This window comes from Phascolarctos cinereus, unplaced genomic scaffold (assembly GCF_003287225.1).
Source record: "Phascolarctos cinereus isolate Bilbo 61053 unplaced genomic scaffold, phaCin_HiC Scaffold_2;HRSCAF=192, whole genome shotgun sequence".
NCBI classification, from domain to species: domain Eukaryota; kingdom Metazoa; phylum Chordata; class Mammalia; order Diprotodontia; family Phascolarctidae; genus Phascolarctos; species Phascolarctos cinereus.
Genome location: NW_027555625.1, coordinates 41,661,153 through 41,680,852, shown reverse-complemented (window position 1 = coordinate 41,680,852; position 19,700 = coordinate 41,661,153).

Genomic DNA, 19,700 nt, shown 5'->3' with positions numbered 1-19,700 from the left:
TAGCCTAGGAACTCTCAAACTTTCTCGCTCTCTGATGTCACCAGGAATGACACTGATTCTTGGGAGGGGCCATTTGGCTCTGGGAAGCCCAGACTGACCAGGCTCTCTCTGTGTGCCCTCAGAGCTCCTATTCTCCCTTTCTAGGTCCTTGTCTCTACCATCCCTTTTAAAAGCCAAGTTCAATCGTGTTTGTCCAGGTGTGTGAAATAGTCATGAACCAATTACCATCTCAATGAACACATCTCTTGGGGCAACCCAGGACAAGACAAGTAATTCACACCTTTGTAAGGAAATGTTGCCAAGGTCTGAACAAGAGCCAATCTCAGAATAGTCGTCTCGTTTAGAACCAAGTCCTCTACACTGCCTGCAATAAAAAGCCAGGAAGTTTACAAGGATCATAAAAATAACTCACTTCTACCACAGTGCTCTGCACACAGCCGGTGCTTAATAAATGTTTGTTTCTTAAAACATTTAAAAAAATCTCTCTTTTTTATTGCAAATTCAACCATCATCAAAAACATAGGCATTTTAAGACATGAAGAATAGGGAAGCAGACTGGGTAATATTATCAACAACAATAATAGTAGCTAGCATTTTACTCAGCCATTTAAGGTTTGTAAAGTGCTTTAAATATGCTAACTCATTTGATCCTCACAACTCTGAGGCAGATACTATTATTATCCTCATTTTACAGGTGAGGAAACTGAGGCACAGAGCAGTTAAGGGACTTGCCCAGGGTCACACAGCTAGTAAGGGTTTAAGGCCGAATTTGAATTCAAGTCTTCCTGACTCTGGGTCCCATGCTCTAGCCACTGCTATACCCATCTGTCTCTACATGACTTTCTACCAAGTGCAGTGTTTTGTTTTCGAGATAAATGTTTGTCCGACTGAATCATAGATGTGAATGTGATTTAAAGTACTCTACAGGTGTGAGGGATGAAGATAATTACTGATGTCTGAGGGAATCAAAGTGGTAGAATATTAGAGGGTGAAGTGACCTTTCTCTTCAAAGCCCTCTGCGTTAAAGTTTTCTGTATACTTTTGTAATATTGCCTATAAGAGTTATCTGTATTTGTGCTTTATGCACTTCTACCACAGTCAATAAGCATTTATTAGGGGCTACTATGGGCTAGGCACAGTGCTAGAGATATAAAGAAATGCAAAAGCAGTTCCTGCCCTCGGGGAGCTTACAGTCTAAACTGTTTCCCATTAGGCAGTTAATTAAAGCTGATAATTGTCTCTCATAGTTTCCGAGCCCATTTTACAGAAGAAAAAACAATCACCCAGAGAGAGAAAGAGACTGACCCAAGGCCACACAGTGAATTCTTGGCAGAGCAGGACCAGTCTTATAGAACTAAGGTTGAAAGGGCCCTGGGTGGCCACCATCTGGTCCATGCCCCTCATTTTATATGTAACTGGTGTTAAGTTTTGAGAACCCTGATCCTGACTCCTGCTGTCATGGAAGAATTGGGTCCCCAGAGCTTTAGACATCAAATCTATCACCCCACTATTATGGACAAAGAGTGGTGTGATGGAGTCAGCTGCTCCTGCAGAGTCTAGTGTTAAATTTTCAATGGGATCATTTACACCTTGGAAATTGGCTAATTCTACAAATCAAGGTTTGATTTGTGATTTCATTATCTAGATTTAAGAAATTAATTTTAATCATGAAAATTTTAATAATAAAAAGTAAACTTAAAAGTGTAGCCTGTGCCCACTCCCAAAAGCTGGTTGTTAAAAACATTTACCAGCGTTCTGCTTCATACTCAATGAGAAAATTTGGGCCCAGAGAGCTTGAGTGATTTCTCCATGCTCACACAGGGAGTAAGGAGCAGAGCCGGCTTTGAACCCAGGACTATTAGCTATTATTAGTTATTATTTTCTATGCTCCCAACTGTTATTCCAAATCAAGCAATCTCTCCCCTGCACCAGGAGTCTTTTGCCTGGGGGTGGGATGTTTTGCATCTGGGAAAACTAACCTGGAACTGGGGGGAGCAGTTTCCCAGGTGTCTGATAGCCTGGTGGTGTCACTCTGGACTAAGCCAAAGGAGGCCCCTGTGGGGGGTGAGAGGAAGGGAAGAGGGAAGGGGCCAGCCAACAGCTTGAACCGAAACACAAACAATCCCAAGAGAGGGGCCGAAACTCCCAAGTTGGTACAAACAAGTTTATCGGGTTTATTTCCCTTCCCCTGGGTAGGGTGGAGGAAGGGGGGAGGGGCATTCTTGTTCTAGATTACCTTGGCCCGACCAAGGCTGTTGGGTGACTTCATGCCATATCAAGTCTCCAGATCAATGAAAGAAAGGCCAGAGCTACTGAGAAAAAAAGCTCCCACTGGCCTCCTGGCTGCTGGAAATGTGTTTCCTGTCTCCAAGCTATCACCGGCACCCCAGAGGCTTTAGGGGAGGCAGGGTGGGGGGAAAGGGCAGGCATGTTTTCTAACCTTCTTGGGAAAGAAAAGGCCAAGGGGAGACATTCCCTGCGTGGGGTCAGCTAGCTCCCCAGGCTGAGTGGTTGGGCCCTGGATTTCTTTCCATCAGCACTCCCCTCCCCCACCAAGCCTAACCCCAACTGGCTGCTCTGAAGAAGCCCTTCCCTACAGAAAGGCCTGCTCCTGTTCTTCCCTCTCTCCACCAATTTTTAAGAATTTTTTCCTGGGGTTTATGAAGTTGGATTTTTAAAATATATTTTGATAAGTATTTCAATTTAATGGGTCTCCCACTGGGACACTAATGCACTGTTGGTGGAGTTTCAAACTGATCCAACCATTCTGGACAGCAATTTGGAACGATGCCCAAAGGGCTGTAAAACGGCATCCCCTTTGACCCATCAGTCCCACTACTGCGCCTGTATCCCAAAGAGATCACAGAGAAAGGAAAACGAACTTTCACAAAAATTACCTTGTACAAAAGTATTCATAGCAGCTCTTTTTGTGGTGGCAAAGAACTGGAAATTGACGGGATGCTCATCAATTATGGAATGGCTGAACAAGTTGTGGTATGTGATTGTGATGGAATACTATTGTTCTATAAGAAATGATGAGCAGGAGGGTTTCAGAAAAAATGGGGGAAGACTTACATGAACTGATGCATAGTGAAGTGAGCAGAACCAGGAGAACATTGTACACAGTAACAGCAACGTTGTACAAGGATCAGCTGTGAATGACTTAGCTATTCTCAGCAACACAATGATCTAAGACAATTCCAAAGGCCTCATGATGAAAAATGCTCTACACCTCCAGAGAATGAACTGATGGAGTCTGAATGCAGAATGAAACATATTTTTTTTACTTTATTTTCTTTTTTTGTTTGTTTGTGTCTTTCTTTTGGTCTGTGTTTTCTTTTTCAACCCCGGTAATATGGAAATAAGTTTTGCATGAGTGCATATGTATAGTCTATATTAAATTGCTTGCCTTCTCAGGGAGGGGAGAAGGAAAGGAGAGAATTTTGAACTCAAAAATTTTTTTAAAATGTTAAAAATGGTTTTTTCTGTAATTGGAAATATATATATATGTATATATATACACAAAATTTTTAAAAATTCATTGGGTTTCCTTTGCAGTCCTCTGCATTTTATGCATATATCAGCATGACCACCATGTGACTACCACGAAGCACCAGGGCACAAAAAAGGTTAAAAATCTTTGCCCCATCTTACAGAGCAAGAGTCCAGCGAGCCTTGGTTATAAGTCCAGGCCACATGGAACCAGTGGCCAATGCAAAGCAAACAATGTGTTGGGTGACCAAGGTGTAAGACCTAAAAAGATCCTAAAAAGAGCCTTAAATGCCAGGATTAATCTGACACCTGACTGTAATAAGACCTGGAGTCAGAAGACCTGAGTCCAGATCACCTCGGACATGGTTAGGGACTGGCTGACAATGGTCAAGTCCTTTTACTCCTCTGAGGCTCAGTTTTCTCATCTGTAAAATGGGGACCAGATGCTTTGCAGGGTTATTGTGAATGAGGCTCAGATGAGATCGTGAAGAACTCTGCAAATGTTAAGGTGCAATACCAGTGTCAGTTATTATTTATATTATTAAATAGGGACCAATGAAAACTCGGGGTCTGAAATCATCTTTACAAGTACAGGATAGGATCTGTCTAGATACCTGGTCACCTGAAGAAAACCTGAGGGTTTTGGTGGGCTGCAAGGATAATAAGGTGAGGCAGCATTGGGATTAGGCAGCTTAAAACACAAATTCGATTTTAGATTACAATAGAGGCAGCTAGGTAACACATTGGATAAAGGCCAGGGCCTGGAGTCAGGAAGACTCATCTTTGTGAGTTCAAATGTGGCCCCAGACACCTGCTAACTGTGTGACCCTGGGCAAGTCACTTAACCTTGTTTGCCTCAGTTTCCTCATTCATCAAATGAGTGGAGAAGGAAATGGTAAACCACTATAGTACCTCTGTTAAGAAAACCCCAAATGGGGTCACAAAGGGTTGGACATGACTGAAACAACTGAATAACAACAAAAAAAGAACAAAGGAGGTACTTCCTCTCCCTACTTTTCCAGTGTTTTTACGCTTTATTTTTCTCCCCTCCTCCCAGGCATTCCACCATCCTGTGACACAGCCTCCTCGACCAAGACATTCCATCTCTCAGCTGTGGGCATTCTCTCTGCCTGCTCCCTTTGCCTGGAACACTCTCCTTCTTCAGCTCTGCCTCCTTGAAGTCCCATCTCAAATCTCATTTTCTTCAAGAAGCTTTTCCCTACCTTTCTTAATTCTAGTGTCTTCTCTCTGTTGACCATTTTCAACTTATCCTATCTATGTCTTGTCTATGTCTTCCCCATCATCATTGGCTGTGAGCTACTCAAAAGCAAGAGCAAAGATTGTCTTTTACTTTCTATGTATGCCCAGCATTTATCACAGCGCCTGGCACATAGCAGACCCTTAATATCTGTTTATTGACAGACTGACCCACTGGTGGATGGTCCCAATGCACTCTGTCAGGGTGTAACTGTGTCTAAAAGAGTGGGTTCAGGTTTCTCCATCATGGAGACTGGAGAGCCTCCAGATGCAGGCATCCAGGACAGTAAAGGGCTATCAGTACATCCTATGTGAGACTTTTTGGAAGAGCTGAGGACATTAATCTGAAGCAGAATTACTGACTGTCTTCAAGGATGGAAGGGCTTTCTAATGGCAAAGGATTTCTCTTTCTTCTTGGCTGCAAGAGAAGAACTAGAAGCAACTGATGAAAGTTGAAAAGAGGCATATTTAGGCTTGGTGTCTAGGGAAAAACCCCCAGCTTCCTAACGATGAAAGATGTCTCAAGGTGGCTGCCTCAAAAAGTGTCAGGTTCTCTTATACCATTGTTGTTAAGTGGTTTTTCAGTCATGTGGGACTCTCCATGACCCTATCTGGGGTTTTCTTGGCAAACATACTGGAATGGCTTTGCCATTTCCTCCTCCAGCTCATTTGACAGATGAGAAAACTGAGGCAAACAGAATCAAATGACTTAGGGTCCCACAGCTAGTGTCTGAGGCTGGATTTGAACTCACAGAGATGAGTCTTCCTGACTCCAGGCCCAGTGCTCTATCCGCTAGACCAGCAACCTCCTGCCCTGAAGGTCTTCAAACAAAAGATGAATGACCGCTCACCCAGGAGTGTCATTGGTGAGCATTCTTGCTTAGATGTGGCTTGGCATTATTCTCCAAACCTCTGCTCATGGCACCACCTCAGCCTGGAATACACCTCCCCTTTCTTCTCTGTTTATGCCCATACTTTGTTCAAGGTCTTTTCAAGTCCTATCTTCTTTGCCTGCCTGGGACTGGACACTCATGTTGTCTTCTAAGCATCTCATATTGTTTTTCATAAATGTATAGCGTACTTATAAAGTATGTCATACATTAAAGTCTTGTTCTGTCATTTAAACTGGAAGCTTCCTGAGAGCTTGGGAATGTGTTAGATTTTTTTCCTATGCTCCTGCTGCCCTCCACTCTTCTCCCCACATTGCTTAGCAGAGGGTTCAGAAGGCAGGAGGAATTCAGGAAGGCAGCAGGATTCAGTGGGGAAAAACACGCCACAACATTGGATTTGGGGTTGCACAACTGGGATTTTGACTCCCTGCTCTGCCGTTTACTAGCTGTGTGATCTCAGGCTGATCTGGACCTCAGTTTACTTATCTGTAAAGTGAAAGCGTTGGCCCAGATGACTTCTACTGTCCTTGCCACTCCTAAATCTGTGATTAAATTCTGGCTCGATTGAATTGCATTGGCTGATTCCGGTTCTCAGAGTAGGAGGAGAATCTGCTAGTTTACCCCCTCTCCCCCATGGAACAAAGCTGCCTTCTCTGGGACTCATTCTTCTTGAGAGATAAAGTCTGAGCTGGGCCTGGTGGGCTGCAAGTAAAGGGCTGAGGGTAGGAGCTAGACACTGGGTCCTTTGTTTACTTTGTCTGGATTATCTCTCCATTAATTACTGATGAGTAAGAGGATGTGAAGGGAGCTCTGGAGGAGCCAGGGGGAGCAGGGCAAGCCCCCCATCCCAGCTGGGGGTAGGGCTCAACAATCTCCCCTCCCCCGGGGTCAATGCTGACCATGTGCCTGAGAAACACTGGCCTTCTTGCAGTCAGTTCTAGGGAGCTTCCATCGACCCTTCTCCAGTCCTCTGCTAAGTTGGGATGAGGAAGGGGGCTGAATGTTGCCCCTTATCTGTGGGTCCTCCCTAGGCTTTGCCCTAGGCCCTGCCCCCTCTCTCTCTGTCCCTGTCTCTCTACCTCAGTCTTTGTATCTCTGTCTTTCTTGGTGTCTCTCTGTCTCTGTGTCTATATCTCTTTGTCTTTCTGTCCCTTGTCTCTGTGTATATCTCTTTCTTTTTCTGTCTCTCTGTGACTATCTCTGTGTCTCTCTATCTCTGTCTCTCTGTTTATATCTCTGTGTCTCTCTGTCCCTTGTCTCTGTGTGTGTGTCTCTCTCTCTGCCTCTGTCTCTGTCTTTCTCTCTCTCCTCTCTCATTCAACTCCCCGGGTCTAACCATCATCTGCATCCTTCTTGGTTCATGACTCCCAGACTCCCGGACTCCTGGACTCCCCAGTCTGTCCCCTGAGTTTCCATGCTGCCTCTCCAGTTAGTTGCCTTGGACATTTCATGCTGGATGGCCCAGAGACATCTCTCACTACACCTGCCCCAAACTGAGCTCCTTATCTTCTCCCACTCTTCCCCCACTCCCCACCAAGCCAGCCCCCTTTCCAAACTTCCCTATTTCTGTCAAAGGCACCGCCATCCTTCCAGTGTCCTGGGTTCAAAATCTCGGCATTGTCCTTAGATCTTCATTTTCCCTTACCCCATACATCCAAGCAGTTGCCAGATCTTGCTCTTTGCCACATTTCTCATGTCTACACTGTTCTCTACTCACAGAGCTGCCACTTTCAAGCCCTCACTCCATTTTGCCTAGATTATTGCAACAGCCTCTTAAATGGTCTCCCTGCCTGAAGTATCCTCCAACACTCCAAAGTGATTTTCCTCAAACATAGATCTGGCCACCTCACTCCCCTATTCAATCAACTCTAGAATCAAAAGAAAAGTCCTCAGTTCACAATCTTACTCCAGCCTATCTAGGAAGATTGGGGTGGGGGGGAAGGGGAGCCTTATTGAACATCAGTCATACCCTGCTATCCAGCCAAACTTGCCTTTTCTCTGTTCCTGACACCTGGCATCCCCTGTCCCATCACCAGGCTTTTGCGTTTGCTGTGCCCCGTGCCTGAAATGCACTTCCTCCCCACCTCCGTCTCACAGAATCCTTCTTTTCCCTCAATACACAGTTTGAGCATCAGCTTGTCCATGACTTCTTTCTTGACCTCCTCTGCTGCTAGTGACCTCGGCCTCAAGCTACTTTGCATTTAGCTAGTTTGTATACATCTACATCTCTCTTTACAAATATTCTCCACATTCTTCAAATTGTCCTTACTGCCACGGGGCCATCTCCAGTCATCCAGATCTATATCTGGTCTCTGGACCCAGATGGCTCCAGAGGAGATAGTAAGGCTGGTGACCTTGCACAGCCCCGCCTTGCTTAAATACAGTTCACTTGCATGTCATGGTGTCACCTCCCTGACATCACAGGCCTCTTACAAACAACAATAATCCTGCTGCTTCTTTAGAATTTAAGCTTCCCTCGAGAAGGGAAAGTTTCATTCTTTGTCTTTGTAATCCCAGCACCAGCACAGTGCTAAGCCCACAGTAGGAGCTTAATAAACGCTGGTTGATGTACTCCCCCTTTTGGTACCCCCACCTACATCAGCAGGAACCTCCTTGGGGGCACATCCATCCTTGCTCACAGAGACCAGCCACGCTGACTGAGGGCCTGCAGGAAGAAGGATGTTAGTCTCAGAGGATTTCCTGAACATTCATTCTGCCAAGGCCAGTGGGATCCAAAATGAGCTCCTTCCCCCTCCCCTTCCCCTCCCCCCCAATCTTCCTAGACCAACCTTTGACCTCACTCTTTTGAGGCAGCAGCAGAGGGGAGGTGACTTGTCCACCCTCACAGCTCATTAAGGAGATGGATGAGGAGCTGAGAATTAAGCTCTGGTTCAAGCCGCCCGCCATGTTGAGTCTCCTGGATCCTGTTTTCCTAAGCCTACATCTGCTGAGATAAAGGAAACCCTACCCCCAGCCAGAATCTTTACAGAGACGCAGCAGCGTTGATAAAAACCTCAGCCTCCCTGCCTTGAGAAGCCAAACTTTCTTCCTCCATCAAGGCAAGAATGAGCCAAGACAGCACTGATTTTTCCCATCAGAAGTCACCATCTCTCTGTCCTGCTCAACGTTCTCTGTGGCACATATTTATTTTAAAATTGATCAGCATTTAATCAGTGGCAAGGGGTAGAGGTATAGTAGATAGAGTTGCCTGGCCTAAAGACAGGAAGACTCGACTTCCTGAGTTCAGATCCAGCCTCAGACACTTCCTAGCTGTGTGACTCTGGGTAAGTCACTTCACCCTGTTTGCCTCAGTTTCCTCATATGTCAAATGAGCTGGAGAAGAAAATGGCAAACCACTCCAATGTCTTTGTCAAGAGAACCCCAAATGGGGCCACAGAGAATTGGATATGACTGAAAATGACTCAACTGGGGCAGAAGAAAGAACACTGGAACTGGGAGCCAGGGGACCTGGGTTCAAGGTCACTTATCTTTTCCTTAAGAAAGTCACTTAACCTCTTGACCTCAGTTTCCTTTTCTGTAAAATGAGGCAGGTGGACTCCTAGGTGACTTCAATCTATGATTTAAAAAAAATGATCAATTAAGACCAATGATAGCTCATATTTCTGTAGCCATTTACAGAATAATTTCCTTTCAAAGCAGTAAAGCAAAGGTGATTATTCCCACCATGAAGAAACCCAGTTCATGCTCAGGGTCATACAACTGCTAATGGCTGAGCTGGGAATTTTTTTTTTTTTGGTGAGGCAGTCAGGGTTAAGTGACTCGCCCAGGGTCACACAGCTAGTGAGTTTCAAGTGTCTGAGGCTAGATTTGAACTCAGGTCCTCCTGACTCCAAGGCCAGAGCTCTATCTACCGTCCCACCTAGCTGCCCCTGAGCTAGGAATTCAAAGAAAGCCCCCTGACTCCAAATCTCTCTATTATGAGCATCTCTGTGCAGGGTCCTGTTCTAGGTGCTGCCATAAGAGAAGTCCAAGGCAAGGCTCTGCCCTCAAGGAGCCTCTAGTCTAGGACATAAGACTAATGTGTGTGAAACAACCAGATCATAGTATATGTGCAAGAAAGCTTTGAATTAAGGGCTGAGTGAGGTGTTAAACGGCCACAGGGCTATAGAAATTCAAAGAAGGGGAAATGAGTGTGGGCAGGAGCTTCCTGAAGAGAGGACCTTAAAGGACCGTTGGCTTCATTTTGGTTTGTTTTTTCCAGGATATAACTACAGAGAGCTGGGTAGTGGAAAGCAGGAGGGGGCATTCAAAGTCAGAGGACCTGGGTTCAAATCTCTATGGCACTTATAGTTTGTGTGACCCTGGGCAAATGACACAGATTCTCAGGGCATCAGTTTCCACATCTGTAAAATGAGGAGATTGGATCAGCAATTCTCTGCCCCACACTCTTTCAGAGGGTCTTCGAGATCAAAACTATCTTCATAATCATACTAATATATGTCTAGTATGGTAGATATTGATAGCTATAACACGCATAAACAAAAGCCTTTAGAATCCTCAGTAAGAGTATAAAGGAGTCCTAAGACCAAAAAAAAAAAAAAGACCTGATAGATGAAATGATCCCAAACGTGGCACTGTGATTAGAAAGCACTGGATCTGGAGTCAGGATGGACCTGAGTTTGAATTCTGCCTCAGATACTTACCAGCTGTGTGACCTTGGGCAAGTCACTTAACCTCTGTTTGCCTCAGTTTTCTCCTCAGTAAAATGGAGGTCATAATAGCACCTACCTCTCAGGGCTGTTATGAGGATCAAATGAGACAATGTAAAATGCTTAGCGCAAGTGTCTGGCCCATAGTAGGTATTTACCAAATTTTTGTTTCCCCCTCCTGTTCTGCCTCTATAGCTATGATCCTATTTTTGGAGGGGAGGAAAGGTAGAATTCTTTTTTAAAAGTTTTTGCTGATGCCTTTTGTTTTCAGATAACTATCATTTCTAAATCCTCCCTCCCTCCAGAATGATCCCTCCCTTGTAATAAAGCAGAACAATTAAGCCAAACCCTGGAGGCAGTGAACTGAAACTTGTATGGGTGAGTGACCTGGCCAGGGTCACACAGTTGGTAAATGCCAGAAGTGGGGTTTGAATCCAGGTTTCCCTGAGTTCAAATGCAGCTTCCCACCTTCTATGTTGTGCTGTCTACCTGATGACAAAAATCTACCCTGAACTCAGGAATCCTTTTGCATTTATTTTTTGCATATTATTAATCCCAATGGCATCTATATACATTTGAAGAAAAACAGTAATACATCTATGTGCGAGACATTCCCTCTACTGAAGACATGTTTACTAACTTGTGAATAACACAGAGGGCTGGTGAGCGTCTTTCATTAACTCCATGCCCCCTCCCATACCGCTCAAATTAGAAATAACTACACCTAGAGACAGCATGGTGCATGGCTCAAGCCCTAGTCTTGGTATCAGGAAGGACCCTCTTCTGCCACTCACTAGCTATGTAGATGTGGGCAGGTCATTAGATTTCTCTCAGCCTCAGCTTCCTTATCTGCAAAATGGGGATGATAATAATATCTGACTCCAAAGGAGTAAGTTCCCCAAGCAGAGTTAAGCCCAGTAGAGGCATAATCAATAAGCCTCTATCACTATATACCACTAATAATAATAACAATATTTAAAGCACTTTACATACATATTCTCATTTTAGCCTCATAACAGTTAACCCTCTGAGGAAGGGACTACACTTATCATTATTATCATCCCCTTTTACAAATGAGGAAATAGCTTCCAAGAAGCTGAGACTCGCCTAGATTCACAGTGAGTAATTGACAAAACTGGGATTTGAACCCAGGTCCTTCCAGATCCTGGGTCCATCACTCTCTCCCTTTATATACACCTCACTTTATGGCTTACAAACTTACAAAATGCTTTGAGAGGGCTACAGTTATCACAAGAGTTCCCTGGTTATGCAACTTTTCAACATGTCCTTAAAATACTGCTGTTGTTGTGAAAGTTATAATAATTAAATAATTAAGTTACTGATAAATAATGCATAGTATTTATTATATCTTAATAGTTAATAAAATTATTTTATAATTAATAATCAAATGATGATTAATGTATAATAATTAAAACCTTTTTAAAAAGCCCCACAAAACACACACCTACTCCAATTCATACCAGTCATTTCACCTGGAATAACCCTGCCTCTCCCTTTTGCTTACGAAAACCCTATCCATCCTTTAAGGAAACGTATCTCCTTTCCAATGGCCAGGAGTCAGGAAACCACCAGGGTTGCTAGTAGGAAATACTGAGGAAATCAGTAAATATTGATTAATTGATTTTAAAGCTATAAATATCAATAAATAAAATAAAAAAGCCAACTCATATTTACATAGGACTTTAGGGTTTGCAAGGCAATTCACATATGTCATGCCATTTGAGCCTCACAGAAACCCTATAGGAAGTGCTGCCCATCTAATTATACCTATTTTACAGATGAGGCACGAAGTGACTTGCTAGTTAGTAAATGTGAGAGCTAAGACTCAAACCCTTGCCTCTCTTACTCCAGGTCCAACGCTCTTATCCGTTAGCCTGCATTGTCTTCTTAAACCCATCTTTTTTTTAAATTTTTTTATCTTTCAATGTCTTTTTTTAAATTTTTTATTAGTTTATTTTGATTTATCAACAATCACTTCCATAAGCTTTTGAGTTTTACATTTTTCTCCCCCTCCCTCACTACCTCCCTCCCTAAGATGGCACGCAGTCTTAGATAAGCTATACATATACATTCCTATTAAACATATTTTCACATTAACGATGCTGTAAGAAAGAATTAGAACCAATAGGAGGAACCACCAGAAAGAGGAAACAAAACAAAACAAGAAAAAAATAGCAAATAATGTGCTTCAATCTGCATAAACCCATCTTTCTAGGGTGTCTCAAGATCAAAGCAGCCTCTTGGGAGTGTGGTGAGGCAGTTAATAAGCCAGGCATGGGTGCTAAGTGCTGGGAAACTGTAGAGGGTGCATATGTCGTTCTTTGGGTATCTTGGTGCAGTACTGGGCATTATAGGGATCAGACCTAATTATGACAATTTGCCATTGGGGGCCAAGCCTGTGTGTGATGAAAAGCTTTCCACCTTTGGGCAATAGCTCACAATACTAGGTACAGGCAGATTAGTAGCAGCAAAAAGATTGGGAGAGTGCCTGGAAATTCCCTTTGACAATGTCTGTCTGATTCCAGAGATAATGGCTCGTCGGTGGCCACCTCTGAGCTCAGGGCAAGCATCTTCCATTAACTCCATGCCCTCCCCCATCCCCCATCTACAGCCTCCCCGTTTGTGTATCCATGAGTAAGCAAACATGCCACCAGTAGGCTGAATGTCTCACACGTATATGTATTGTTGTTTTTCTTTGATGGCTGGGAGGGACCCTAATGATTACTAAGTGGTTTGGGCGTTATAGCTTCTGGCTTCATGACAACGGAGGGAAGTCGGGGGGCGTCCAGCAGATGACAGGCAGTCAAGGCCTCTGAGAGCCAGCCAGCGAGCACCATTAAGAGCAAAGCTTTGCTGATCTAAGCACTTTCCTTCTGAGAGCTTTCTAGACACTATTTCATCCAGCCCCTGGGGAGCTGGAGGCTAATAGATCAATTTTCTCTTTTAATGTATGAGGAAACTGAGGCACACACAGAAGGGGTGGGGGGTGGGGGAGGCCAAAGCTGGATGCACCTAAAGTCCAGGCTCCCCATGCTGGGCCTGTGGGATGGGGTGCAGGTCCAGGGTGGGCTGTGGCCATATGTCCAAGAAGAAAATTGGAATCGTGGATGTCCTGGGCTCCTTCCCAATCCCTGGGAGGAAGGGGGAGGGGGAGATAACAGTGAACTCATTACTCTCTAACCCCTCTCCCCTCATTCCAGCTCAGTTTCTCCAAGTCTGAGCAGGAGAGAACAAATCATTTAGAGGAAGCTGACCTTTGGAAAGCACCTCTCAAAGAAGGTACCGATTTCAGGGCAAAGCAGGAGCTGTTAAGGAAATGATTTCTATAGACTTTCTAATGGTTCCCAAGGGAGAAGAGATTAAGCAACATAGGAGAGGTTAGAGGAGAATGAAGCATGAAATTTGTACCTATTCTCTCAGCGCAGCAAGGCTCTATGGAGGCCTTGCAATGGACTGGCAAGCCTTCAGTAAAACTGAGCTTGCCAGCACTGGAGGGCACTTCTGTGATGATCTGGGCCCCCTTTCTTACATTACAGACCCTTGGGTAGTCTGGGCAGGCCTATGGGCCCCCTTCTCAGAAGCATGGTTTTAAATGCATGAAATAAGAGGTATCTAAAGGAAACCAAAGGTAAGTGAAAATAAAGATGTAATTTTTTTCCCCCATCCCAAATTCATGGACCCCTTGAAATCTGTCCACAGATGCCAGGTCAGGACCCCTATCCTAGTCCAACCCGAAACTCAAGCCCAGAGAGGGCAGAAGTGATTGGCCCAAGGTCATACAGAGACTCAGTGGCAGAGAAAGAAGTCTGATGACTCTAGGCTGATGGGCTTGGCTTCAATTACTAGAAAAATTTCAGAATGGATTGTTTGAAAGGACTGTTAGTGAACATGGTTCTTAACCTGGGGTCCTAACCCTTATTTTTCAATATTTTGATATCTATGTTTTACTACAATTGGTTTCTTTTATAAGTCTCTGTATTTTATTTTATTTTATGCATTTAGAAATATGATTTTGACTTTGTCAGCCTGCCAAAGGGGCTCATGAAACAAACAAAAAATGGTTAAGAGCTCATTTATTTTTTTATTGGTTAGTCAATGGGGTTAAGTGACTTGCCCAGGGTCACACAGCTAGTAAGCGTCAAGTGTCTGAGGCCGGATTTGAACTCCACTGACTTTAGGGCCGGTGCTCTATCCACTCTGCCACCTAGCTACCCCCAAGAGCTCATTTTAGATGGGGAACTCTTGTCATGCCAGACTAACCTTATTCCTCTTTTGGACAGGGTCACTAGACTGATTGATCATGAGAACACTAGTTTACCAAGATTTAGTTAACCTAGTTTGGTTTAGTTTTAGTTTAGTTAATTAGTTTACCTAGATTTTAGGAAAAAAATTGCCAATATCTCTCCAGCTAGTGGATAGAGAGCTGGACCTAGAGTTAGGAAGACCTGAGTTCTAATGTGACCTCAGACACTTAATAGCCATGTGACCTTGGACAAGTCTTGGTCTGTAAAGTGGCGCAATAATAGCAGCTACTTCCCAGGATTATTGTGAGGATCAAGTGAGATAATATTTATAAACACTTAGCAAGGTGCCCGATGCATAGTAGGTGCTTAATAAATACTTGTCCCCTTCCTTCCAGCTGGCCTTGTAGAAAAGAAGGAATTATTCCATTACTCTCGAATCCTTCTCCCCTAACTCTGACTCCAGTTGCTCTGAAGCTGAGTAGCCTCAGCTGACCCCAGCTTAGGCCTTCCCAGAGTGTAAGGAGGCTGATCTTTGGAGAGCACCTCTGACGAAAGGCAAAGACTTCAGAGCAAAGCAGGTGATAGCTTAATCGTTGTTGTCTGTCCTTCATTCTCCAAGAGGACCACGACATCAGGGAGGTGACGTCATGGCTTGCAAGTGAATTTGATTTAAGTGAGGTGGGGCTATGCAAAGGCACCAGCCTCACTCCTCTGGAGCCTTCTGGGACCTTGGCAAGACATAGATCAGAAGAATGGAGATGGCCCTGGACACAGTAGGAGGCCTTGGCCTTTTTAAACTAAGGTCTTTAACAGGTCTCAGTTTGACTGAGGTAGCACCCATTCAGTGATTAAGGTAGGTAATCCTACTAAAAAAAAAAATCAATCTGGGAGGGGAAGACCCTCGGGGTCTCTGGCCAGAACAGAAACAATTGCTATTTACACTCACTCTGAGCCATCAGAAGGCCAGCAGTGACCCAGTGAGGCTTGAGCTGGGACCTATTGTTGGCCAATCAGTGAGAGCCAGAGTGATTTGGGTTTAAGGCAAGATCTAGTAGCTCCATTTGAATCCCAACGGGTTTTTATCAAAGCCTGTTTTTCTCCAGTGCCATATTTCAAGAAATCATAAATGAAACTACATGGGGCAAAAGAGTTAATTGTCCCTGTTTTTTTTTTAATGATGGAATAAATAAGTAGGGGAGAGAAAAAAAATACCTAGCCCATAAACCCCAAGATATCTTGCAAGGTTTCAGCGATTGAAATTTACATTTCTTTGGGAAGAGCACCCACAGGTAAGGGTATATGGTTCCCTGTGTGGATGGAGGGAGAGGAGAGAGAGGAAGGAGGAAAGGAAGGAAGGAAGGAAGGAAGGAGGGAGGGAAGGAAGACAGAGCCTGATAGTATAATTAGTTGACTTCAGAATGGGTTGAATAGACAAACCCAAACAGGAGGCATTAATGGTTTAATATCATCTTAGGAGGAGGTCATGGAGGTTCCTAGGTCTCTGGGCTATCTACCATTGTGAGAGATGATCTCTCAGAAGTGAAGCCTCCTCAAAGGGTCAATAGTTCTTGTTAATAGTTCTTGTATTGCTTTCAAAACCCTCCCACACTCAGACACTGTTTTTTAAATACTTAGCAGAAAGAGTAGCCCTACCTCCAACCTGAACTGCTTGCCCTTGCAAAACTTCCCACCTTTTCTTGTCTCTGGGCAAACTTGTGTCTCTGTTGATGGGGCTGTGAATAGATTGTGCCCCCTGAAGGCCCAGCCAATGGGATAAGGGGAGGGGGGTTAGGGAGGAGGAGCTCATGTTAGGGTATAAATAAGCCTTCCTTTCTGTAACGAATTCATACTCTCCTGGCTGGCAATGGTGACCAGGAGTGGTACCCTTTCTCATGAGAAAGCAATAAACTCCTTTCTGCTTTCAAGGTATCTAAGTCTTTGTTTTAATTTTGAGTGAGTGGGCTTTGTCCCACACACCATAAAGCATAGATGTCTTGGTTATCAAATCTGCCAAAGTCACAAAGCTGAGAGTGATGGATAACACTCTTAATGATTGAATCAGGATACAAAAAGGTCTTAACAGGCTCAAAAACTGGACTCAATCTAGAAAAATGAATTTAACAGAGGTGAGGGTAAAGTCTTTCAGTTGGGTGTTAAAAAAACAACTTGACAAATACAAGATGGGGGAGGCATGGCTAGATAACAGCTCATTTGAAAAGATCTGAAAATCTTAGTGGTCCACAAGCTCTACACGAGTCAAGAGTGCTGTGGCAACCAAGAATCTCAATCTACATTAAGAGGCATAGAGACCAGGACTAGAAAGAGGAGAGTCTCTCTCTACTCTGCTTTGATTGGATGAATACATTTGGAGTCTTGGATTTACTTCTGGGGACCACAGTTTAGAAAGCCGGGGAATTTCCAGAGGAGAGCCATGACAGCAGGGTCCATTGAAAGAACTGAAAATATTTAGCCTAGAACAAAGGAAGATAAGTGGGGATGTGATAATCTGTCTTCAAAAATCTGAAAGACTGACAAGTTGGTCATGGAGAAGATGGATGGAATTTGGGCCCAAAGGGCAGGAACAATGAGGGTCAGTTGACAAGAGACAAATCTAGGCTTGATGACGGTGAAAACTTCCTAACAATTAGAGCCGTCCAGAAATGGAATGGGCTGTTGCATAAGGTAGTGGGATTCCCCTTTACTGGAGGTCTAAAAGGAAAATCTGGAAGACCACATGGTGGGCTTGTTGTAGAAGGGGAACAAACATTTATTAAGCACCTACTAGGTGCCAAGTGCTTTACAAGTGTTGCTTCATTTGATCTTTAAAATAACCCTAGGAGGTAGGTGCTCTTATTATCATCCCCATTCTGTAAATGAAGAAACAGAGGCAGACCAACATTAAGTGACTTGCCCAGTATCACACAGCTAGTAAATGTCTGAGGCTGGATTTGAACTCAGGTCATCCTAATTCCAGGAACAGTGCTCTGTGCATTAGGGTGCCCCTCTTGTTATCTTAGAAGGGATTCTTGTTTATTTATTACACACATGCTGCTGAATGAAGGTAGAGAAAATTATGCTCCTGTTCGGACTGAGTCCACTACAAATTTAGGTTATACAACCTCACTGCTGCTCGGCAATCCTACTAAAGCTCCTTATCAACTCACTGTCCCACTCTCCACAGCAGCTCTTCCAAACCTCTTCAAACCTCCCATAGCTCCTGCTCCTCTCCCCCAACTCTCTTAGCTGGGAACCTCATCTCATATTTTACAAAAAAAATTGAGGCTGTTTGCTGTGAGCTTCCTCTTCTCCCCTCTTCCCCAACTCCTATCACTCAGGAGCATTCTGCCACTCTCTTCTCCTTCACCCTGTCTCACATGATGAGATGACCTTACTCCTTACCAAGACTAACCCTTCTACTCATTCGAGTATCATTGTCTCCTCCTTTAGATTGTAAGCTCCTGGGGGACAGAGACTGTCTTTGGCTTCTTTTTGTATCGCCAGGGCTTAGCACAGTGCCTGGCACATGGTAAGCACTCAATAAATTTTGAAATTCTGGGACTGGAGTCCAGCCTCCTGACTCCTGGCCCATCATTTTTCCCCAATACATCATCCTGCTTCTTCCTCAATCAATCGGCAAACATCTCTTGGGAAAGGCCTGTCTCTCCTTTACTCATAGAAGCCACATTTCTCCCCGGCCCTTTAAAAAGCTGGGAGGGCCCTTGGATCATGGAAGGTTAGTTCTGGGAGGGCTCTTAGGTATAGAATGTCAATGCTAGAAAAGCCCTGACAGCTGACCTAGAACAGCCCACTCCCTGTACAAACGGGGAATTGGAGGCCTTGTTTGGAAGCTGCCGACTTCATGGAAAGGAGGAGGAAGAGGAAGAAATAGAGCAGAAAAAGTCCAAAGTTGGAAGGTAAGACACTTTATCCTGGAGGCCATGGGCAATCCTTGGAGGTTCTTTGAGCAAGGACAGGATGTGAGGAAATGGCGCTTTAAGCAGACTCTTCCGGCAGGGCTGTAAGATGGATAGAGGAGAGAAGAGGCTGAAGGCTATTGAGGGTTGATAGCAGTGGGGACAGAGAGGAAGGAGAAGAGGCCGGAAGCTTTCTAAAGGGAGGATGTTCAGGGAAGGATTAGGGAATGGAGGATGAGTTAAGGAAGACATCAAAGTTTGGGGCTTGGTTGAGGGAGATTCACAGTACTATTGACAGAAATAGTTGAGTTGGGATGGGATTGGTGTGGGAATGGAGCATGGAGGCTGATAGGTTTAGGGTGAGATGAGGTCTGTTTTAATGTTGGGTTTGAGGAGATAGCAGGGAAATGGGAAAGTCAGGACTAGAGGCATAGATTGGAGTTTTCACCAAAGAAATGTTGCTCAAAGGCATGAGAATAGGTTGGCTCGAGAAAGGGAAGACTGTGAACCTCCTTAGGAGAGAGTGAGTAATCACGTTGTCTCTGATATAAAAAAAGTCAACTCTTGCTTTCTTCATCATGGCGCCTTGGGTGAGCCTTGTTGCTTCCTCTCAGTCTACATCGCAATCTTGGTGGGTGTTGGAATTGGATTCCTGGGCTCTTCTGGGATGAGTCCCTCATTCAGGAATCTCAGGCCTGGGACACTATTGTTTCTGGCTAGCCAGCATCTAAAGGATGGGGTGTATGTGTGTGTGGGTGGGGAGGGATGGACTTTTCCCCTTGGTGACCTAAAAAGCCAGAAGATGGGTTATTCCAACAGGAGACAGAGGCATCACATACCTTCTGCTCACATGTCATCTACCAGACTTCGGGGATGGGAACTGCCTTGAATGTTTTCTCCATGTGTCAAATGGTAGAAAGTAGCTTCCAGCTTCCCGGCTTGGTTTTAGCTCTGCTCTCATACCTAGCGCTTTAGGACTTTGTAAATAATGACATTAATAACTCACATTTATATAGCACTTTAAGGTTGGAAGAGCTCTTTCATAATTGGCACTCAATAAATATGTGCCTGGGACTCAGTGGGCACTTTATAAATACTCCATTGATTAACTGAGCTTCTTGAGGGCGAGGATACCATTTTTGCCTTTCTTTGCAACCACAGTGCTTAGCACATAGTAAGGCTTAATGAATACTTGTTGGTAGGTTGAAGGAA